This window comes from Urocitellus parryii, chromosome 1 (assembly GCF_045843805.1).
Source record: "Urocitellus parryii isolate mUroPar1 chromosome 1, mUroPar1.hap1, whole genome shotgun sequence".
NCBI lineage: Eukaryota > Metazoa > Chordata > Mammalia > Rodentia > Sciuridae > Urocitellus > Urocitellus parryii.
The window spans coordinates 209,680,074-209,705,567 of record NC_135531.1 but is presented as its reverse complement, the minus strand read 5'-3'; positions in this window follow the sequence as shown (position 1 = coordinate 209,705,567).

Genomic DNA, 25,494 nt, shown 5'->3' with positions numbered 1-25,494 from the left:
TCACCTCTTTTGTTAGAGTGATTGCCAAATAGTTTTTTAAGGCTATTGTGAGTGGGATAGTTTTCCTAATTTCTTTTTCAGTTGATTCCTCACTGATATATAGGAACACCACTGATTAAGGGGTGTTAATTATATGTCCTGCTACTATGCTGAATTCATTTATGAGTTCTAGAATTTTTCTGGTGGAGATTTTGGGTCTTCTAAATATAGAATCATAGCATCAGCTAATAGAGATAGTTTTGAGTTCTTCTTTCCTATTAGTATCCCTTTTTCTGTTTGTTTTTATTTCTTGTATATATATATATGTATATATATATATATATATTATATATATTTTTCATCTTACTGCATTAGGTAGGACATTGAATACAAAATTGCAAGAGGTCATCCTTGCCTTGTTTCTGATGGTAGCAGGAAAACTTAGAGCTTCTTCTTATTAAGAATGATGTTCACTGATTCTATCAACGTGGTGTTGAAATTTGCTTGCCAATATTGTATTGAAGATATTCGCATCTATGTTCATCAAGAATATTGGCCTATAATTTTCCTTTCTTATGATGCTTTTGTATAGATTTGGAATCTAGGTAATACTGACCTCATAAAATAAGTTTGCTTTCATTTGCTTTCCTTTGATTTCTTGAAGATTTTTTGAAGGATTGGTATTAGGTATTCTTTAAATGTTTGAGTAGTAAGACCACCAGGTCTTGGGATTATTTTGACTGAACACTTTCTATTATTGATTTTGTCTCCTTGCTCATTATTGTTCTGTTTAGATTTCTTATTTCTTTATGATTTAGTCTTGATTGGTTTTATGTGTTTAAAAATTTATCTATTTTGATAGGTTATCCAATTTGGGGCATATAATCTTTCATAATAATCTCTTATAACTCTTTTTAATTTTTATATTGGTTGTAATATTTCCCCTTTTGTATCTGCTTTTATTTATTTGAGTCTTCTCTTTTTTTTAAGTCCTGCTAAATTCTGTTAATTTTGTTTTTTAATCATTTTTTTATTCTAATTTGTTTCACATTATGGCAGAATGCAATTCATTTCATATTAGACATGTAGAACACAATTTTTCAAGTCACTGATTGTACCAAGTATTTTTACAAAGTATTTTTACACCATTCGAGTCTTCATACATGTACTTAGGGTAATGATGTCAAACTCATTCCACCATCATTCCTACCCCCTTACCCCCTTCCTTCCTCTCCCTTCCCTTTACCCTGTCTAAAGTTCCTCCATTCCTCCCTTGTTCCCCCACCACCACCATTATGAGTCAGCATCCTCATATCAAAGAAAACATTCAGCCTTTGGTTTGGGGGGATTGGCTTACTTCACTTAGCATTATATTCTCCAACTACATCCATTTACCTGAAAATGCCATGATTTTATTCTCTTTTAATGCTGTGTAATGTTTCATTATATAGATAAAGTTTCTTTATCCATTTATCTACCATAGGGCATCTAGATTGATTCCACAGTTTAGCTATTGTTAATTGTGATGCTATAAACATTCATGTGGTTGTGTCCCTGAAGTATGCTGTTTTTAAGTCCTTTAGGTGTAGACCCAGGAGAGGGACAGCTGGGTCAAATTGTGGTTCCATTCCAAGTTTTCCAAGGAATTTCCATAATGCTTTCCAGATTGGCTGCACCATTTTGCAGTCCCAACAACAATGTATGGGTGTGCCTTTTGCCTCTCATCCTTGCCAACACTTATTGTTGTTTGTATTCTTGATAGCTGACATTCTGACTAGAGTGAGATAAAATTTTAGAGTAGTTTTGAATTGCATTTCTCTAACTGCTAGAGATGATGAACATTTTTTTCATATGTTTGTTGACTGATTGTATATCCTTTTCTGAGAAGTGTCTGTTCGGTTCCTTGGCCCATTTATTGACTGGGTTATTTGTTTTTTGGTGTTAAGGTTTTTGAGTGCTTTATATATCCTAGAGATTAGTGCTCTATTTGATATGTGAGGGGTAAAGATTTGTTCCCATTCTGTAGGTGCTCTATTTACCTCACAGATTGTTTCTTTTGCGAGAAGAAGGTTTTTAGTTTGAATCCATCCCATTTATTGATTCTTGGTTTTAATTCTTGTGCTATAGGATGCCCAGAATAGCCACAGCAATCCTCATCAAGAAAAGTAAATCACAATACCAGGTCTTAAATTATACTAAAGAGCTACAGTAACAAAAATGGTCTGGTATTGGCATCAGACCAGACTTGAAGACCAATGGTAAAGTGTACAAGACCGAAGACAAACCCATATAAATACAGTTATCTCATACTAGACAAATGCACCAGAAACATACATTGGAGAAATGATAGCCTTTTCAACAAAAAATGCTGGGAAAACTGGAAAACCATGTGTAACAAAATGAAATTAGTCCCCTATCTCCCACCCTGCACAAAACTCAACTAAATGTAGATCAAGGACCTATTCATTAGACTGGAGACCCTAGGCCTACTAGAAGAAAAAGTAGGCCCAAATCTTCATCGTGTCAACTTAGAAACTGAATTCCTCAACAAGACTCCTGAAGTGCAAGAAGTAAAATCAAGAATCAATAAGTGGGATGGTATCAAAGTAAAATGCAAAGTAAATAATCAAGAATGTGAAGAGAAAGCCTGTAAGATGGGAGAAAATCCTTGCTATCTGCACCTCAGATAGAGCATTAATCTCTAGGATATACAAAGAACTCAAAAAAACTTAACACCAAAAAAATCCCTAATGAATAAATGAGCAAAGGAACTGAACATATACCTCACAGAAGAAGAAATAGAATTGGTCAACAAGTACATGAAACAATGTTCAGCATCTCTAGCAATCAGAGAAATACAAATTAAAACTACATTGAGACTTCATCTCAAACCAGTCAGAATGGTAATTATCAAGAATATAAGCAACAATAAATTTTGGCCGCAATGTATGGGATAAGGTACAGTCATACATTGCTGGTGGGACTGCAAATTGGTGCAACCATTCTGGAAAGCAGAATGGAGATTTCTCAGAAAACTTGGAATAGAACCATTCAACAGTTATCCTATTTCTCAGCATATACCCAAAGGACTTAAAATCAGCATACCATAGTGACACAGCCACATCAATATTTATAGCAGTTCAATTCACAATAATTAAGCTATGGAACCAACTTAGGTGTCCTTCAACAGATGAATATCCATTCATATCCACAACACTGTATTCCCTTCTGGGAATATCCACAGTAAAATGTGGTATATATACACAACAGAATATTACTCAGCCATAAAGAAGAATGAAATTATAATATTTTCTGGAAAATGAGTGGAACTGGAGACTATCATCCTAAGTTAAATAACCAAGCCCAAATCCCAAAGTCAGAATATTCTCTCTGATATGCAGATGGTGGTTCACAATAGGTGGGGAGGATAAGGAGATGGGAATGGGAAACATATTAGAATGCATCAGACATAACATTCCTATGTTCAAATATAAATATATGACCAGTGTAACTCCACAGCATGTACAACCACAAGAATGGAAGTTATACTGCATGTATGTATTACATCAAAATACATTCTACTGTCATGTATGACTAAAAAGAACAAAAAAAATTAATGAAAAAAATGGCTTATTGGTTTCTAAAAATGTGCTTATTATCAGGCTACAGATCTTACAAATTTGATTGTCATTACAACAATAGAATACATCAAATGACACATAAGTATGCACAGATATAGATACTAATATTTAATTTATTCATTAAACTGTATTAGTTTCCTATTGCTGCTGTAACAAGTGACAAACTGAGTGGTTAAATATTTAAACTAATTTATGATATAAATTTATGACCTTTCAAGTCTGGAGGTCAGGTGCCTGACCTAGCTCTCAGTAGGCCAAAATCAAGGTATGTGAACGCTGTGTTTCCTTCTGGGAACTTCCAGGAAAAATTTTTGTCTTTTTTTAACCTTCTTAACATATGGCCCCTTCCCCCATCCCACTGAAGCATCCTGAATATTTCTGTCTATGATACTCCTTCATTTCTCTTACTTTTATAAGGACTCTTTTGATTACATTCCCCACCTGAGAGCCTTTAACTATTTACTCGGATTTTCAAATTCCTTTTTGCCATGTAAAATAACATCTTCTCAAACTCTCCAGATTAGGATGTGGAAATCGTTGGTGGGCCAGTTTTCTAGCTATCACATCAACAAATAGTCATTTAGTGACTCCTGGTCCTAACAGTTTCAGACTGTTTTACTAATGCAACATTATCATTAGTGACATAACAGAGTCATTGGTGACATATCACACAATTAGTAGAAACACCTCTGCCTATGTAAAGCATATATTCTAGTGATGTAAGGTAGAATCAGTACACAATAAATATAATTATATATAATATTTTTTTGTTTTAGAAAGAGATAATGTAGATGGAAAAAAGAGAACAGAATGAGGTAGAACAGAATCTGGAAAAGATAAAACTGGTACTTCACATAGGGTTGTCAGAATAGAGCACATGGAGAAGGTAATATTTGATGAGTTTCATGCAGACACCTAGAAAAACGAACAACTCAGGAATATGATATAGCTAGTGTGATTTTTCCAGACATGTCCAACATGACGAGAAAGAAGGCAAACGATTTGACTGGACATTAGTGGGAAAGTGTGGCTAGAGGTGAGAAGAGCAGTAGCAGGTAGGATCAGAGAAAAAGAAGAATGGAAGAACAGAAAAAATTATATAGGACCCTTAGGTATTTGAAAGGACTTTGACTGTCCTGTGTATGAAATGGAAAACATCTTAAGGATTTTAGCAGCAAGCAAACTTACGTGCTTCTTGTTTTAAAGAATCACTCTCACTTATGTGTATTATCACACTCACTTAGAGTGACAATTGGTGGGGCAAAGATGGGAGAAGGGAAAGCAGTTAAGCAGCTATTTAAATTATACTCCATGTATATATATAATATGTCAAAATGCACTCTACCATCACATATATCTGAAAAGAACAAATAAACAAACAACAAACAAAACGTGTCTATTGCAGTTACATATGCCAACTTTGATGTTAGTTTATGGAAAGAGGTAGCAGTGCACAAAGACAAGCAACTGAAAAAATTGTAGGATAAATAGAGTAATAGTGAAACCAACAGTAACTTATGCAAGGAAAGAACAAAGCAAGGGAAGTAAAGAGAGAGAGAAGAGAGTGGGCTGAGTAGCAACACAGGTTTCTTCAGAATAAACCTGCAGAGGGGGGCCCGGTGGAGACTGAGACCCATCTTCTGCTCACAGCCTGGGGAGTTATGTAAGGGAGTGATGTGGAGGTTTTTGTGATTAGGCCATTGCTAGGGGGTTGTCAGTGAAGGCTTCTTGTGGTTATCACCTCCATTCTTTGAGGTAGTCACTGTTACCTGTCAACCAGTTATTTTTCAGGATTTCAGACCAAGATAACAATTTCCTTTCTTTGTGTATTGATGGAGTATTGTCTGGGGCTTAGGTCAGGCTGAATCAGAGTGACCCTGAGATGACTGTTCTTCTACGATGAAGGATAAGTTTCAAAATGTCATTGTCTGTGTCAAGTCTTCCCTAGTAAGTCAAACCATCCAATGTTTGCGATAAGTTAAATAGGATAAGAACTGATAATTGATCATTTCAATCAACCACAAGGAAGTGATTATCCACCTTGAGGGAACAGTTTTGGTAAAGTAGAAAGGATAAATCCTGAATGAAGTCAGTTATCAAAACGTAGCAGGGAAGAAATTGGGAAGAGTAAGCATAAACAACTTCCTAGGAGCTTTGCTACAGGGGACAGGGGAAGCACCAGAGATTGCTGAGAAATGGAAAAAAAGAAAGTGAAGATGAGGAAAAATAACTGCATTGTTGCAATTACATGGGAATAGTCTATTGAAGCAGAAAATTACTAAGGCAGGAGAGAAAAGGCAGCATTGCTAGAAAGATGTCCTTGAGTATGTAAGGGTAAGTGGGATCTGGTGCACAAATAGAGGTATGGGTGGAGATGGGAGACTGGAAAGACTACACATAATGTGGTGTGTGGGTTAGATGTTGGCTAAGGGGTAGATGTGTTTGACACTTTCTTGAAGTTTTACTTCTTCAGTGGCATAAAATCATTGAGTATAGTTTCTTCCTAGTTCTTAGATATCTTGCATCATTTAGATTTAACTAAGGAAACTTCATATAAAAACAGAAAATGAGACTAATAAAATGACTACAAAATGACATTGAGTACATAAATGAAGTCAATGATTTTTGAAGTCCATGATTCCTAACACAATGCAAACATAAAAAAAATCTAGTTATCATTTAAAAAAAATAATATTGAAAGATTTATGTGTTCTGCTCCATTTAAATGAAGTTATTCATCTTCTTTAGGAGAGATGCCGCTAGTATTTTATTAACTTTAATTAAAGTGTTTTTTATTCTCCATAGGTTAAGACAGTATCAGGAATTATTATCATAGATAATAAAAGCAGAAAAGGAAATCCCAGAGACTGAGACAGACTGACAATCCTTAAAATAAGAAATAAGAAAATAAAATAGAAGTATTTCCTAATCTGTAATTGAAAACTTCCTAGTTCACTAGTTTGTAATATTAAGAAATGATTTTTTGAATGCAAACCCCATCAAAACACCAATGATATTCTTCAAAGAACTGGAATAATATTCTAAAATTCATATGGAAGCACAAAAGACCCCAAATAGCCAACCTAACCTTGAGCAAAAAGCAAAGTTGCAGACATTACAATACCTGATTTCAAGACACACTACAGAGCCATGGTAATAAAAACAGAATAATATTAAAATAAAGACAGACATGTAGATCAAGAGAACAGAATAGAGGATTTAGATATAAATCCATACATCATCAACCAATTTATTTTCAACAATGATGCCTCAAATAATCAGTAGAGAAATGACAGCCTCTTCAGTAAATGGTGCTGGGAAACTAAATTCACTCATAGAAAATTGAAATTTGACTTTTCCCTGTTGTACAAAATTTAAATTCAAAGGAATCAAAGACCTGAATGTACGATTTGAAACTACTAGAGGAAAACATTGGCGCAGGCAATTATATCATGATTTGGACTCCAAAAGCACAGGACACAAAAACAAGAATGAATAAATGGGATTACATAAAATTAAAAAAGTTTCTATATAGCAAAGTAATGAATAGGGTGAGGAGAAAAACTACAGAATAGAATAAAATCTTTGCCAGCTATTCATCTGATGGATGATTAATATTACAAACATATAAAGCCCTCAGAAAGTTTAATACTAAAAGAAATAAGTAATCCAATTTAAAGACAGGCAAGTGGTCTGAATAGACACATCTCAAAAGAAGACATGTGAATAACAAGTACATATATTAAAAAGTATTCAATATATTTAGCCATTAGAAAAATTCAAATTAAAACTATAGTGAGATTTTTTTAAAAATATTTATTTTTTAGCTTTAGGTGAGAAATATATCCATTTCTTACTCTTTTAAAATGTGAATAAGATTGGCAAACAAAGGAAAAAATAATTCAGAGTATGCATTTCAAAGTTGAATGCAAAGCTAAGTAGATATCTAGGCCAATGACCAAGAAACCATGCAATCTGAAACTAATACATTTGGGCTAAGTGAAATAAGTTTTGGTCTAAGAAGAAATTTCAATCTTATTATGATTAAATTATGTTCTGTGAGTGTGTGTGTGTGTGTGTGTGTGTGTGTGTGTGTGTGTAAGATAGAGAGAGAGAAAACAGAAGACAAGAAAAAGAGAAAAGGGGAGACAATAAAACAAAAATCTTCAGGCATACTTCTTTACCTTTAATTAAATTAATTTCAACCCTAGAGAGAAATTTCATGTAATCATGTATCTGGTATTTTGCTGATGTTTCTCAACTTAGAACTACTTCATTGCTTTGATGCATGCTGAGGGGAAATTCATTCCAATAAAGCAACCTATGGAAATAGTGTGTATAGATTAAAAGTAATGAAAATCTTACTACCTGATTAGGCATTTGAATGTTTTCCTGATACCTGTGGGGCTGTTTAGGACAATGCTAGATGCAGTAAACTCCTTAATTGCTAGTATGGAAGTCGTTGATGGAACTCCAGTATTACTTTTGAAAGGTAGCTTCATTTCTCCTTGCTTGTTAGCCTATTTCTTACACAATTGCCTTTCACATTGTACATATTATTTTATATAGTATTTGATTTATAAGATAAACTATAATGTTAAGCACATATTTCAATGTTCTCAGAAATTTCTCTTTTTGAAATTATGTAGAAACATCACCACTTCCTGTTACTTCATTACTTAAGTTTTCCATGATGAAATCTGTGTTTCTTCCCAGTTCTCTGATGTCTACAAGCTTAAAAAATTAATAAAATATAGAAAGAGTTGAATTCTTTGCTCACAAACATGTAAAACATGACCCAAATCTATTTTGGAGATTTCTCTCAAAACAAGTTTCTATACTATCAGTGATTGTAATTCAGAGACAATATCTACTCTCATTGTAGCATCATGTTCTTGAATTAAGATAAATGAGATTTTGGAAAAGAGTGGTTGAAACACAGTACAGTACAGAAGTTTTCTTAACAGAACTCTCATCTCTCCTTGTAGAAGTTAATTGTCTGTTTGATAATTAAAGCTTAATGCACTGGCCTTAATCCCATCACAAAAGACTGTATATAAATGATATTGTAATGAATCAAAATTAGGCAACATGGGCTACATAATTAAGCGATAAGGTTTTTAACTAAAATATGTGCAAACTGTGATGTATATCATTTATGAACTTCAAAAAAAATGAATTCTTATGCCCTGCTGACTCAATTTCATTGCTAATGGGGCTTACTGGGGAAAAATTAACTTGTTCTTAGCATGAATCAAAAATACATATGAACGTACCAAAATTTGAAGAATAACTAAATTTTATAAAGTCTTGCTTAATAACAAGATGTAAAAGCATTGTAAATTGCTCCAGAACAAAATCTGACTTCTTAAGTTCCAACATTATTTCTGAATAGTGTTAAAAATGTTTTTTTTTTCTTATACAATATATGTACTGATTTTTCAAACAAGGAAAAATATGTCAAGAAAAAAATTAATGTTTAATCTACACATACCAACTTAAAAGTTTAGAGTATACAGTTCTATAAATTTTGACAAATACATATTGTCATGAACTGTAACTTTAATCATATTACAGAAAAACTTCCTCATCACAAAACAATTCCCTTCAACCGCCTCTTTGTAGAAATCTCCCTATCTGTTGGTGAATATTGACCCATTCTCAGTCTGTACGGATTTGTGATTTTCAAAATGTCACATGAAAGGATTCAAATAAATGAATCCTTTTGGGGGGGATGTCTGGCTTCTTTTACTTAGCATAATGCATTTAGGTTTGAGTCATCAGTATTAACTTCTAAGTGTTTTTATATAGAAAATGTGCTACAGATGGAAATAAAAGAAATATGAATAATTTGAATGTTCAAGAAGACATCATGGTTAAAGACATCTAAATACATAGACATCTAGATTTTAGATATACAATCTGATAGTTAGCAGAAAAGTTAAGGGGATAACTCTACACAGTGGGTCTACTGTGATGACCCCCCTCTGTGTTCTTTTAAAAAGCAATTTATCTGAGGCCACTCTGGCCCTACCTAGCTTAAATCAACAGGATAAGCTACATTCCTCCACAAATAACCTGTTATCTGCAGGAGACATGTAGGCCCAAAGAATTCTCTCTACTGTAAGAAAAAACACCAGTGTTCTAGTCAGTTTTTCTTTGCTGTGACTAAAATACTTGACAAGAACAACTAAGGGAGGAAAAGTTTACTTGGGGCTCACTATTTTAGAGGTCTCAGTCCATAGATTGCTAATTTCATTTCTCAGGCCCAAGGTCATTATTATAGTAAAATTTCCTTCTAAAGCCATGTGCAATGGAGACTTGAAAAGCTGATTCCATTCTACTGTTGGTCAAAAGTTGAACGGTAAATATGGGTAGGATCTTTGGAAACTTCCCTTTAAACCCCAATAAAATCAATGGGTAGGCCTTTTCAAGAAGACCCACTCTCTCCTTCCTCCATAGAGAATGTCATTTTTTTCCCTTTTCCTTTCTCATCTAATAAACTCTTGCCTTATACTATATGCAAATTCTTTGAAAATTTTCAGGCAATATTTCAAAAACCCATGGTCACAGACCACTGTGTTTGCTTTTGTTCTGCAGGCAGATTTTATTCTGAAGCACAATCCTTGTCTAATTTTTATATATAAATATATATATAAATATATATATATATATATATATATAAAATCATATATATGTGTATATGTATATTTGTATATATTATATATATATACTTTTAATTTTTTTAGAAAGTCAATTTGCTCTTCTTTAAAATTAGAAGACAGAATTACAGATATTGTTCTATAGTATAAGCATATATTTCTTATCTTTTACATTTTAACTTTTTTCCCCAAAAACTTTGACAACAAAGTGAATTTCTCCCTAAAGTGTTTAATACACAAAAAACAATCTTTCAACTATCCTCCCCCACGCCAGATTTGAAACATGGGGGAGGGACAGGAGAATATGAATATTTTCCCTAAGCATGGACTAAACTAATTTAAAATGTATTGATGATAAATGATGAATGACATATCCCACAAGACAAGGTATATTCCCATTTACTTGAATAAAGAAACTCAGAGCCATGACTTCCCTTTACCAGTAGTAGAGATGTCTCTAAGTAATATATCCACAAGTTAATGTCTTCTCAACCAAGATCAGTTCTCTTTCTGTTAATAAATGATTTTCCCTCAAGAAATATTCTTTTCTCCAATCTAAGGCTATTTTAAGTATGTGGAAGATAGTTCCGGTGACGTGTATCAGATGAGGCCTGATTAACAAACAGAGCACTGCATCCATCCCACGCTGCCCAGAGAAGGGGGTACTCATCTAAGAATCTGAACAAATCAGACAATAAGAGTGGATCCAGGCACTTTGTGAGGTGACTGGCACAGAAGTTTGTTTCTAGTTAACCTGCTGCAGTGGGGATACAAGCCAGAGCTTTAAGGGACTGCAATGGAGCTTTCATGTAGGAATGAATACATGACAGTGAGTAAAACAGAGAAATGTGGAACCATAAGCAATAAAATGTAAAGTGACACAAAGAAAAATCAGACCTGGATTACATCATTGGAGCCCTAGAGTATCTAAATGCTAAAGAATATTTTACTTTTGAGTTTTCATTTAAATGATCCAATTAATCATGAAATAGAATAGTGTTTTTTATTTGTGTAACCCAACTTAGATTTTTTTCTGTTACTTTTTCTGTTACAAATTTCCTAATATATCACAGAGTTTATTTTGATGCCCAATATCAAAATTCAGTGCTTTTCAAACTTACATAATTATAAAAATAAGTTGGTATTTATTTTAAACTAAAGATTCCTAGATTACTTTCCTGAGGATTATGTTAGTTAAGGGTTCTGTATTGAAGAATGACTCTGACATGAAATTTGTGATTTGGAAATATGATGATCTCCACAATAGTTCACTATGCAAAATATCAGAAATTATTAATTTTCTATCACATTATACTTGCTGAATATTTCATAATTCATAGACATGCCTAGCAAATCAGTATAAAACGACAGAGTCACAAATGTTAAAGATAGAAAAAAAACAGTAGATATAACGGAATCCCACAGACTATTTTTTACAATGAGAAAATTGCAGCTGAGAGAAAAAATGTCACACAGAGATAGCCCATGGGATTTAGTAGCAACACAAATACTACAATATGACTTTCCTGCTAGCTTCAATTTTTATGTTACTAGGATCACATTTCTAAATTACAAAACAATATAGACAAATATGTAAGTGGCAGTATTCCATAAAATCTACCTCAATTATTCATTGCCATAGAATATTAACTAAAAAGTTTATAGAATTTTATAAATTCTTACCACACCATGTTATGAATTATTAATTTATATGGGATTATTTAAGAATATTGTGGCTATTGTAGTAATAATGAATTATTTACTCTTTAAGAGGACTCTAAATACGTATCCTGTGATTTTCTAACAATATCTTCTAATGTTCATATAACAAGTGTTTTATTCACTATATAATATTGAATGCTATTACTGATAAAAAGATAATATGACTAGAAAGGCCACTTTTTAAACTCTAAAAATTAGCATAATAAATTGCTTGAAAAATCATGCAGTCTAAATGCAATGGTCCAATACAGTAAACCCATGGGTTTTTATAAGCTAAGGATTTTTCAAAAAATTTTCCTGAATATTTTGAGGGAAAAATTTAAAATGATATGGAGTAGATTTATATCAGAAATGACAGTTTTACAAGGTTGTAAAAGATCATTTGATAAATGTATAGGTCCAAAGCTTCTTTGTCTTATAAAGTAAAGCTTTTAAAATGAACTTACCATTTTTTTTCTTGCCCTAAGTAGCAAAAATCAAATTGATTACTAGCTATGGTTGGAATTGTTAAAAAGAGTTTTCCATTAAAGTCACAAAAAGTAATATTCTAAATTATTTCCTGCCAGCTCAAAACTTCAATATCCAAATATAATGTAAGTAATTATACAGAGAAAATTAGATTTTTGTCATTGTTCATTATGAATTTTTTTTCAAAGAATCATATTTATGTTAAACTGTGTGTACATTTATATAAACATTATGGTTACATAAATTTATTACATATATACTTTTTCTCTTACAATTTCTTATAAAATGTTTCTAAATGTATTCAAATTTAAAAGAAAAAACCTTGCTATTTAAATGTACATCATATACACATCATTTGAGAAGAAATTTACAAGAAAAAGTAAAAATTGTAATGTCATTGTATAATATTTATTAACACTTTATTTTAAAAGAACATGTTAGTCTTCAAATAATTTCCAAATTTGACTCTACATCATAATTAATATAGATGCATTTCTCAAAAGGAGACTTCACTATAAGTGAAATGGAACCATGGAGTTTTTGTTTTAAGTTTTCTCCTTATGTCACTTCACACCTTCTTGTCTGTCTAGACAAGAGTTAGTAGAGGTCCTTCTGTTTGATCCCTGCATCCTGTCTAGAAAATGATGTAGACAGAGAAGTCTTCCTTAATCTTGGGCAACCACACCCATCTACCCAGCTATTTTGTAGTAATCAATGGTTTCAGTGATCAAAAGAGGACTGAACTGAGATGTATTTATGTATCTTCTTTCAATTAGAACAAAGAAAAGGATATATATAGCTTAGTTGGTAGAGTGCTTGCCTCACATGCTCAGCGCCCAGGGTACAATCCCCAGCACCACACACTAAAAAAAAAAAAGATTAGTAAGATTACTGAAAGATTAATAATTGTGAGCTATGTTTAGTATTGCTTATGTAAAATGACTTTAAAAATATCTGGCTTTCAATTTAGTTGAAAGGGTGAAAAATCAAGACTTTGTCAATTATGTCCAATGCCTTTGTACATGTACTATAGTTTCATGGATGGCCTCAGAAAGCCTCATATTCATAACTAAAGAGAAACAAAAAGAGGGATAGATACTGTCAGAATTTAATAACAGTTGTTTCACTGCTTTTTAGTAAACTACTGTTTCATTCTGCGCTTTCCCCCAAACCACATTGCAATGAAGGTATTTACAGATGAAAGATAGAAACATTGGATATATTTTCATAACTTTTAAATATTAAAACCTAATAAGCTCATGTGAGGTGTTATGATCTTGGTTGGTTTGATTTGTAAAAAACCCCAAGATATCCAGGCCAGCTGCCTTACATGAATGATAACAACAGGATTCCCCTCATCTTGGTGGTCTATCTATTCACTCCTGTGAATAAGAAAAATATTTCTGTCATATACATGTATAAATGTCTTTGAAGGACATCCACTTTCTAATAAACTATATTTTAATGAGAAACTGCAGAAATGCCACTAGGATATTTAAACATGTGAATTAAGATACATTTATTTTTCTCCAAGCAAGGAATACACCAACACTGTGGAAAACATCAAATAGAATTCTTGTTACCCAAGAAACTAAAAATTACTAACTTCACCAATTTTAATGTATCTTCTTTATATGGCTTGCCAGCCTTCATATGGATTGTTTCTTTTTTTCTGTTTTTATTTGTTTGAATTACTGCAAATCTATAAAATATCAATTGATGATATCATTTAAGACAAATAGCAATATACTAAATGAATGTGAATAAGGTTAGTGGATCATTTTTATAATTTCTCTACTAAATTTGAACATATTAACATTATGAAAAGAATGATTTGATAGACAAAACCTTTAAAATACTAGAGGAGCATAATCCAGTTACAGTGGAACTCAGTGTTCAGCTATTTTTATTGTCAATATGACATTAGCAAATATTATACATTTTCCCCAAATTCTAAGCTATGAACATGTGCATCTGTTTATGTAAATAGTCACCTTGAATCCCTAATAATCATATAAATCTATTGTTTATATAAACCTGGCAAATGTTATTAACTACTAGACCTCAGTTTAAGTTTCTTTATTTAGAAGGATATATCCACAAGGAATAGTTATGAATGTATTTTAAGGGTAACTCCAATACCAAAGCTTTTATTATCCTACAGTTTACTTCATGTAGTCCTCCTAAACCACTGCCAAGATCTAGCACAGGTTCCAAGAGAAGAAACTAAAACTATATAGAGGTGGAAACTTTCAGGCTAGCCAAGTGAAAGTGGGAGATTCAGAACCTCATAGACCAGCCATGGCCCCTTCCTTCTCAACTAGCTCTCTGGCCAAAGTGGTGAGGAAGGGAGCTTTCAAAGCTATTCATATTTTTGTCTTCCAGGTGGTAAAAGAGTAGTCATCACATCAGTAATCTTCTGTATACCTAAAAATCATGCACTTTATAGAAAACTTGATTTTATAATGTAAAATGTATTCATAAGTAACAAAAATTTACTTTCTTCACTCTTTTTTTTTAACTTTGGGAGATGATAAACCTTAAATGCTTTGAAAGAGTTGATTAGAATGAGATTATGATATTTAATGTATTCTAATTTTTAAGCCAAATTAAATTTCAGGGTTGCTAAAACACAGCAGGAATATTTTAAATTTCCTAACAGGCTATTTATTTATTTCAAAATTCTCCTAGAAGCATGGTCCTTCCTTGAAATTTTAGTCAGATGTTTGCTTCTGTGACAAAAAGACCTGAAGAGAACAACTTTGAGGAGGAAAATTTATTCTGATTCACAGTTTCAGGTTCAGTCCACAGTAGGAGGAAACCATAGCCCTGAACAAGGGGTGAGGTAGAACATCATGGTGCAGAGCATGGCAAAAGGAAGCCAATCAAGCATGACAACTATGAAGCAGAGAGAGCTCTGCTCACCAGGGACAAAACATAAACCCCAAAGTCATGCCCCCAGTGACCTACCTCCTCCAACTACACCCTTCCTGCCTATAGTTATCAGTAGCAGTTAATCTCTATCTCTGTATTAATGCACTGATTAGGCCCTCTCATCTAAATATTAACCTGTAAGCATCCTCCCATTGTCTCACACATAAGTTTTTGGAGGATAACTCATATCTAAATCATAACCCTTTCTGAGAAAATGGATGCAAAAATAAAAAAGTACAACCCAGGATTAGAACTGATAATGTAAGTGAAATGGTCAGTCACTGTCATATCTGACACAGTTCTCACTGAATAAGCTCATGGATTAATCTTACTATACATACATGGAAAAGTAAAAAGGGTATCTCCTGTGATTTTGTAATTTATCATTCTCTTTACACTTTGTCCAATGTTACTTTCATGTAGTTTTAGAGTTATTATCAGCAGATACCTACTAAGGTACCCAGAAATACTTAGAATAGCTTGTTGTTCAGATGTTTACTTTCCATTTCAGCTAAACTACTTCCTGTTTGATAAATGAAAAATATGATACCAGAACCTCCATTTTCAAGAGTAATACCTAAGAAGACATCTAATTTCCATTGTTTATTTTCACAGCATATGTGAAGCTCAGAATGGTTTAAAGAAAAATAATAGCCTAAAATTATAAAAATGATATTATAACAACAAAAAATGTAGAGTTGGTTATCATAATGGGGAATAATTATTTTCATAGCAATACCAAAAGAAGAATAGATTCCTCCTGGCTCATCAATATCAATAATTTGGCAGAAAGTTACGAGCATTTCAGAGTAAAGAATTTTTCTTTTTGCCACTGGCTAATTAGTCACATAATTTAGTTAAGAAAACAGCACTAGCAGATCTAAGACCGAGTAAGTGTTGATTAATGTAAGAACAGAACACATTCCTGGTAAACAATATACACACCATATTCCTGCAGTGGGACCTATCACCCACGCACTTCATGCAATACACCCAGTAAATTATCAATTTCATTAGAATTTATTTTTAAAACATCTCCTAATTCATTTACTCATTTTTTTCTTTCTAATTGCTTCCAATGATGCAGTTCATGTCCCTATAGGATAAAATGCACATTTTCAAATATAGTTACATGTATCACTCACACATACCCCATACTTAATTCAGAGTAAAAAAGGATGCCACATCACTATCAGATGCAACACTCCTTTTAAGGCAAATGTTGTATAATAATCCATTCTGAAATGAAAGGGTATTACAAATTAAGCATAAATTCTGAAATGAAATTTAGAGACAATATAACTTATTTGCACATGTATATATTAATATAAACCTCAACATAATGGCTTAAAAGCAATGTATAGTAATAAATTAAAATGACTTGAAATAAAAAAGTTATATATAAGTTGCTCTTTTATCTTTATTATTACATATTTAAGAAAAGTAGGAAGACAAGAAAATATTCCATATAAAAATAAAAGAAAATGTATGAGCAGAAATACGAGTAGAAATGATAATTAAAATTAATATTAGACAAGGTTAATATTTGAAAAATCATTTGTATTTCCATATACTAGTGATGAATAATAACAAAACAGTATATAGAAACAGCAGGTATAGTTAAATGCAAAATCTAACAAAATATATGCAAAAATATATATGCTGAAGACTGAAAACACCAAGGAAACAAATGGAAGAATGCCTAAGTAAATGCAAAGGCAATAGTATTGTATACATGGATTGGACAATTTGATACAGTTAAATTGTCAATATTCTACAAAGTGATTTATGTAGTCAACACAATGCAAACTAAAGTCTCAGCATTATGTAAAGCCGAGTCTAAAAATTACCTAAAATTTCAAAGAGATGAGTGCAGTCAAACAATTTCACAAAAAGAAAAACAAAGTTGTAGGACTTACAATAATTAATTTTGGAAATCTTGTTTTTGCAATCAATTTTGTTGCTTTTGCTCAAAATAAATAATTTATCTTATATCTAAAGAAATGAGATATAATAATAATAATTGATCTTGCAATATTTTCCAGTGAGATGAATCAACTTGAATTTGGCAGTAGGTCTTTTTATTTTTATAACTCAATTATGTCTTCCTGAAAATTTTTACTAATGTACATTATTTTCGATGTAGCAATCATTTTGTACATAAATTTAAATACAACAGTCATATATGTTAAATCTCTGTGAGGAAAAGCCGTATTTCTAATTCCATTCTAATCTAATTGCTGCAAAGATATGAATAGTAATATATTTAAGCAAAGTTAATTTTAAACTCATGATATTAAATATAATAACCTTCCTTTTAGTAATGTTGATTTTATTATTTTTCAGTTTTTGAATCATATTTAAAAATTTTCTGAAAGATGTCAAATTATTTCATAGTACATTAATTTTGATCTTTAATTTTACATTAATAGAATCAAAACATTATAATAATCTTGAAGCAAAATCGAATTTTAAACAATTCCTTTGGATAGCTATATGTCATGTAAGAAAGATGTTCATGCACCCTCTTCATGTAATTTTATAATTTATGAACTAATCCACTATTAATGTAGCACTTATTAATAGCAATGGTAACACTACTCATGATTTGTGGAACTGATGAAAGAATCTTGCTTTCTAAACACATCATTAAAATACTGACCTCAACGTTTTTAATGCCTTCTTACCAGCCACAGACTGCATTACCAGCCACAGTGAATGCCTCACCAGTTTGTGCAAGTAGTAATATTAGAAATAGAATATCAATAATTAATAAATATCAGCAAGCATTTGGTTATTGTGTTACCCATTTCTCTACTTCCACAATAAATACCTGAGATAGATGGATTTATATAGAGAAAACCTATATTTTGGTTCACCGTTTTGGAGGTTTTAGCCCATGCTTGATACCACTTCCCTTGGGCCTGTGGCAAGCAATGCACCATGATAGGAGCACATCATGGAGCAGGCTGCTCACCTCATGGTGGCCTGAAAACAGAGAAGGAAAAGGAAGAAACTGAAGTTCCAAAATCCCCTTCAAGGGCATGCCCCGAGTGACCTAACCTTCCTCCTGAGGGGCATCAGTTCTTAAAGGTGTCACCACCTCCCAGCAGAACAAAGCTGTAGACTAAGCCTTCAATGCATGGGACTTTTGGGGACATTTCAGATCCAAATTATAGCAGTGGCCATTCTCAAAAGTCAGAATAGGGGAATAACATTTTAATACAGCTTTTAATTCCATGGAAAACTAGTTGTGAGCAATAAAGCATCATACTGATATATGATACTTTCAAACAATTGTAACAAATATGCATTTCATCCTACAGATAATTTTTGACATCTTTAATCATTATATCAATTCATCTTGAAATTGATTATTTCTTAATAGAATTACAGAAGACATTATTTGGTTTTCCTTCCTTCACTTTTATAACCTCTCATAACTGATAGGTTTATTTATTTTTTTCTAATAGTATAGGAGTTGGTATGTGCTGCTATTATTTTTAATACTCTTAAACAATACTTCTTTCCCCTCTTCAATGTTTTATTTGTAAATTTAATTAATAGTAGAGAGACTTAAAAAGTTTGTATTAATTCTTGGAAGAATTTTATAATTTGCCTATTGTATTACTGTGTTTTATTGTAAAATATTCTTTTAAATTTAATATGTCTTGTTTAATTGGAGTAAATATAGTGTTGACATATTAGTTACACCAATAACTATTATTTGTGGAAGACATTTAAAACCCAGTTTGAAATATACAACTGAATAATATTGACATATTTTATTTGTAGATAAAATGTTAATATGAGTAGTAAATCAGTAAGAAATATTTTCAAATATTAATATAAAATAATTTACAACATGCAGTTTGGCACAAATATGCTGTACTGGCAACTAAAATCCTTGAAAGAGTTTTGTCATTAGTGGTTTGGTTTCTAATATGTTCAACTAGTCTGTAAATTTGGAACCAACCAGAGTATAATTACTAATCAATTTACTTATCAGCTTTATTTTTAGAAAATTAAATATCACTAAATTCAAGCAAAAGTGTTTTTTTGTGTGTTTATTTACATTTGGAATAGGTTTTAAAAACACAGTTTTAGTTTTCAACTGTTACTGTCAAGGCATTTGAAGGATGAGTTAGATGAAACAACTGTTTTTTGTTTAAAGTTGTCCTACACAGAGCTGAATGTCTTCTGTCTATAACATCCACTAAATGTCAGCAAAACCATTATATCACTGAAGCAAAAAAGACTGCCAAATTCAGTTAGTGTCCCCTAGGAATTGTGCTGCCCCTATGAGATTCTCTGCCTTAGAGTATCACTCTGCTAATCTATGTGTTGCTGCACCTAAAGCATTATATTGATCATGTCATCAATCTGCTCGATTTACAAAAGATAACCTACAAATTCCTTACTTGACATTGAACACTGTCTATTATCTGGCTCCAAAGCCCAACTCAGAATTTGTCTCTGCCAAGATACTTTATCTTAATGTTCTGTTCGTAAAGGACTTACTCCTTTAAGTCTGAACTGTTTTTCCTTCACACAGCATTGATGGTGTTCTACATTTGCTGAAATATGCATCTTTGTTTACATTTACACACTGTGTGAACTGTGTGTAGAAAAATTATTCATCCCAACTGGCTTGGTCCAGAAATTTTAGTCATTAGACATAAATTCATAAAAATATATATTTCTTATTCTATGCCAAATTATTATTCACATACATACAAAAATGGAATAGTATTACAGTATTAAAATATTCTTACTTTAAAATCTCATAGAATTTGTCCCAATGCACAAATAAAAGCATGAAAAGTATAAAAATATTTTCCAGATATTCAATTGCACTTAGTCTCTGTCAATTAATCAATATACTTTGCTTTAAAATTATTTTAATAAGTTAAATACTCTCTGGGCTAATAAATTTCAACTGTACATCTACAGTTGCAAAAATGACAAGAAAAGAATGTATGCCAATAAAAAATAAAGTGTTCATATTCAGTCTCAGCCTATATGACTGCAACTAAATCTCTATGGTCTATACATTTTGGTGGGTCCAATTTCCTACAAAGAGCATGTGTGATTCTCTGTTACAAGTGACAGTTTCAGCTACTGAGGACATAATGTACATGGTCATACTAAAGTGGATCATAGAACCATTCAGTTTAAGAATGATCTACCATATAAATTTAGACTTCTTCACACCAGAGAATGCATTATTGAAGGAAAATTTGTTTTGTGTGTTATAAATCCTTGAACTAATATCAACAAAAATATGCTTAGCTTCATATTTATTGAAGAACAATATGAATAAATTAGAAAATTAGAGAACAATGAGAAATTGTAATGACTAGAGAAGGAAAAAAAATTACTTAATCAGTTACAAGACAGGTAAGAAAAAACAATTTTCATAATAATTTAAGATTAAAAAAATTAATGGAATCCTTTCTGGGTAATTATGAACTGGAGAATTTGTATTAGAATACACTGACCTGGGATTATATAAAAATAGGTAACACTGGATTTGTCACCTAACTCTGCATGTTCAAATTATTATGTTTCATTTATTTGTTTCTTGCAGCACTGGAGATCTAACCCAAGGCATCACATGTGATGGGAAAGTGTTTTACCACTGAGCTACATCACCAGCCACAAATTAATTTTTCATAGAACTTAGTTTCACCTAAATTCCTTAAGCTTTAGTTTTATTATTTTAAAAACATCACTGATCTTTGTAATGTTTTATTATTAGAAAGTTAAAGCTTATGTGTTATCTATATTAACACAAAATTTCATGCTTTGGTTGTTTTGATAACTATTCTTTTATAAATAAGTCTTTTAACTAAAAATATATTTGGATATTGCATGCCTTGTTTTGTGATTTGAACACATGCAGATCTGACACACTATTCTAAAGAATTACACATACATGCAGGTGAAATAAAATGTGCCATTCTTTAAAATTGTGATATATATATATATATATATAAAATAGTGTGTGTGTGTGTATGTGTGTATGTGTGTGTGTGTGTGTGTGTGTGTGTGTGTGTGTGGAGAGAGAGAGAGAGAGAGAGAGAGAGAGAGAGAGAGAGAGAGAGAGAGAGTATTTGGCTTATAAATTAATTCAAAATCTTTCCCAATAGTCCTATTGACCTATTTCAGGCTTTATTACACTTGGTATAATGAAGGTCACTTGCTCTGTAGGACACTTGAACACCATTCATTCTCAGTTCACTGAGGAAGCAAACCATAACCTAAGTCTAGATTTGAAGTGAATTTTCCAGTTCATGTAAATCAAGAATTAGGGACATTGCAGTCAGTCAATGCTAAGTGTAATAAAGAGCATACATATACCTTTACTATACAAATTCATATTAAAAACAATTATCTACCCAAAAGATATGATTTTTCCCTATATAGGAGTATCAGTAATTATTACCTCTGTAAGTGTAACAAACTGTTATGGTCCCACAAAAAGCTTATGTTAAGTAATGCAGTAATATTCAAAGGCAAAGTGATGGGATTTTGAGAGGGGCAACCTAATCAGTGGATTAATCTATTTGATTAATAATTTGAGGGTACTGAGTGATGATTATTGTTAATGGGGTGTGGCTGAAAGTCCATCTATCTATCTATCAATCCATCTATCTATCTCTCTGTGCTACCTGTTATTAGTTGAGTAACTTTCTTCCTCCATGTCTTTCTACCATGAAGTGCTGTCTCATGTCAAGCCCAAAGCAATGCAGTTGGCTGACCATGGACTGAATCTCTGAAATTGTGAGCCAAAATAAAGGTTTCCTTCTCTAATCTGGTCTAGTCAGGCATTTTAGTCATAGAAATAGAAAGCTGACTAACACAGAAATTGGTAGTGAGAATTAGGGTCTTTGCTGTGACAATAACCAACCATGTAGTTCAGAAAACTTGGGAACTGGTATGTGGGGGAAATTGGAAAATTTCTGTGATGCAGGAAGGAGAATCCTTAGAAAGTTGTAAAAGTGCTAAATTGGCAATTCTGGTGTGAACTCACAAGACCAGAATGCTAACAGAAATGCAGATAGCAAAGATTGTGTTTATAAAGTTTTCAAGTAGATTGAGAACTCAATCAAGAATTGTACTGGAGGTCACGTCTATTCGATTCTAGTGAAGAACTCATCTATACTGTGTCCACGTTTTGAAATTTTCTTTGATGCTGAATTGAAAGATGATGGAAAATTAATCTGGCAGAGGAAATTTTTAAGGTAGCACAGCATTATGGTGGTGGCATAAGTATTACTAGTAGCTTTTAACCAGGATTACTATAATAATCAGAAGACAAAAGCAGAGAGTAAAGATTTGAAACATAGTTTGGCCAGAAAAGCAAACATAAAAATGGGGTAAAGGAAGGTGTAGTTATTGAAGAGATTATCACCAACAAAGAGAAGCTAAGTGTTTTGCACAGAGACTATAGAAAAGATGCTTTAAGGGCTTTTCAGAAATCAGCAAGACAGACCATGCCCAGGGCAAGCTGAAGTGTATAAAAGTGAACACTCATTAGGACCCTGCTCACAGAGTGATGCCTTGAAAGCTATTTTCTCAGGATTTGTTTTACTTGCTCAGACCCTCAGAAATTCAGGGGCTGTAGTCATGATCCAAGGAGACCCAGTTACTGCTCAAGCTAGTGGCCGATCTTGGCAGTAGCCATATGGTTGGTGCTGGTTCTGCAGGAATGCAGGATGCTAGAGGTAGGGGTCCAGGAGGTTTTCAGCAGGATATCAAAAGAATTCCTGGGAAATCAGGCAAAGTGTAGCAGAGTCAGAATTTCTGTGGGCAGCTCATGAGAGGTTAACAAATGAAGTTAACAAATGAGATTGAGTCCCAAACTGGAATGGAGACCCCCAGGAACTTGGAATATCCTCCACGGAAAGCTTCGAAAAGGGAAAAAAGAAAAAAAAAAAACAGGCCAAGAGATAGGTCATGTTGGCTACAACTGGAAATCCCCAAGGGACAGAGCTGCTCAAGCCCTTCAAAACCCATATCTCACCATCACATGACCTAGATGTTGGGCATGGTACTACAGAGCTTGTTTATCCAGTTGAATTTCAGTCTTGCTTTGACCCTATCGCTTCTCTCTATGTCACTATTTCAAGCTTTTGGAATAGGAATGATTATATATCTTGTATTTAATCGTGTGTGTGTGTGTGTGTGTGTGTGTGTGTGTGTGTGTGTGTGTTTTGTAGTTTGGGAATTAGAACCCAGGGCCTTGTGCATGCAAGGCAAGTACTCCACAAACAAAGCTATATTCTCAGCCCATTTTTTAATCTTTATAGGAGCTCATAGCCAGGAGTTTTCCTTAGGGTTCAGAGGAAAGTTTGGACTTTGACTTTTGAGTAATGCTAGAACTGTTAAGACCATGTGGATGCTTAGAGTTATATTGAATACATTTTACATTATATGATAGACATGAGCATTTGGGAGCTAGGGCAGAATGTTTTGGTTTAGATATGTGGTGTCTCACCAAAATCTCATGTTAGGTAATTCAGGAATGTTCAGAACGAAATCATTAGGTTATATGTAAGAGTTTAACCTAATCCATTTGATGGATTAAAACATTGAATAGACTACTGGCTAGTAATGGTAGCCAGGTAGGGCATGGATGGAAAAGATAGTTTTCAGGGGTTGTGTCTTTACACTACATCTCCTTGCTTCTCTCTCTCTCTCTCTCTCTCTCTCTCTCTCTCTCTCTCTCTCTCTCTCTCTCATGAGCTGCCCTCTCTCTGTCTCATGAGCTGCCAGAAGCTTCTGTCATCATGTTCTTTCTCATCTTGGTCCAAAAACAGTGGAGTTAGCCAACCAGGGATTGACACCTCTGAATCCATAAGCCAAAATAAACCATTTATCTGCTAAACTGTTCTTTTCAGGTATTTTGGTCACTGTGACAGAGTTGGTTAACACACAAAGAAACTTTTTTTTCCTGCCACATTTTCATTTTTTTCTACCACTGCACAACCTACAAAATAGTTAATATTAACACAATTGCCCTTTGTCAGGACAGAAAACTGAATCTCAAACTACTTTGGAGCAACTTGACAAAGGACACAAAACTAGAAAATATTGGAGCTGATCTTAAAATCATATGTCATTCTGAGACTAGAGTGCTTTCCACTGTGTACTTCAATCCTGCAAGTTTGGGGAACGATAATGAAAATCAATGACTAGTGTTATTAGCAAATACAAAATGCTAGGATTTCACTGATGGACATATGTTAAGTCTTCTTCCTTATGACTGATATTCAGAGATAAATAGAAGGGCTGTAACTTCCCTCACTGCCCTTGCTTTCTTGATTAGAAAACCTTGCATTTTTTTTAGAAATCCCAAACCATTAATTAATTTTGTAAAAAACCAAAAGCAGTGAAAATAATATTATTATGAGAAAAACACTGAAATATCATTCTAAATTTAAAGTTCTTTTCCTAGACTCTAGACATAGTATATCTAATTTCTGTGTATGAAAAGCATTGGGATGCTTGCCTATGTAGACTGACTCTTGGGAAAAGATTGTGTCTTTTGATCTCTCTTTCTTTCTCTCTCTTTTCAGGTTCTGTGATGTGTTTGCCCGAAGCTATTTTTCACACATTCACCTTTATTCCAATATAGCCAAACCACATCTAACAAAGTTAAATGCAAATCTTCCTCCAAAGAATGTTAAATCAATGTAGAATCCTAAGCTTAATTTTAGCGTAACTGTGGGTCTTATAAATCTTTTAATTATGTTGACTGAGTTGCAAAGGATGCATAGTTCTGTGACATTTGCTAACGCACTATAAGAAAACTTGGTGTGTACAGGACAATTTTGTATCCTAAATCCTTATTTTTTTAAGGGGTTGGACTGCTAGGTTTTTCTTCTTGCAGTATTCTTTGCTGTTACTCTGTGTTATAGTTTAGATATGAGGTGTCCCAAGAAGTCTCATATGTGAGATAATTTAGAAATGAAATGACTGGGTTGTGAAAGTCTTAACATAATCAGTGTATGAATCCCCTGATGGGAATTAACTGGGTGGTGACTGTAGGTAGGCTGTGGCAGAAAAAGGTGGCTCCTTGG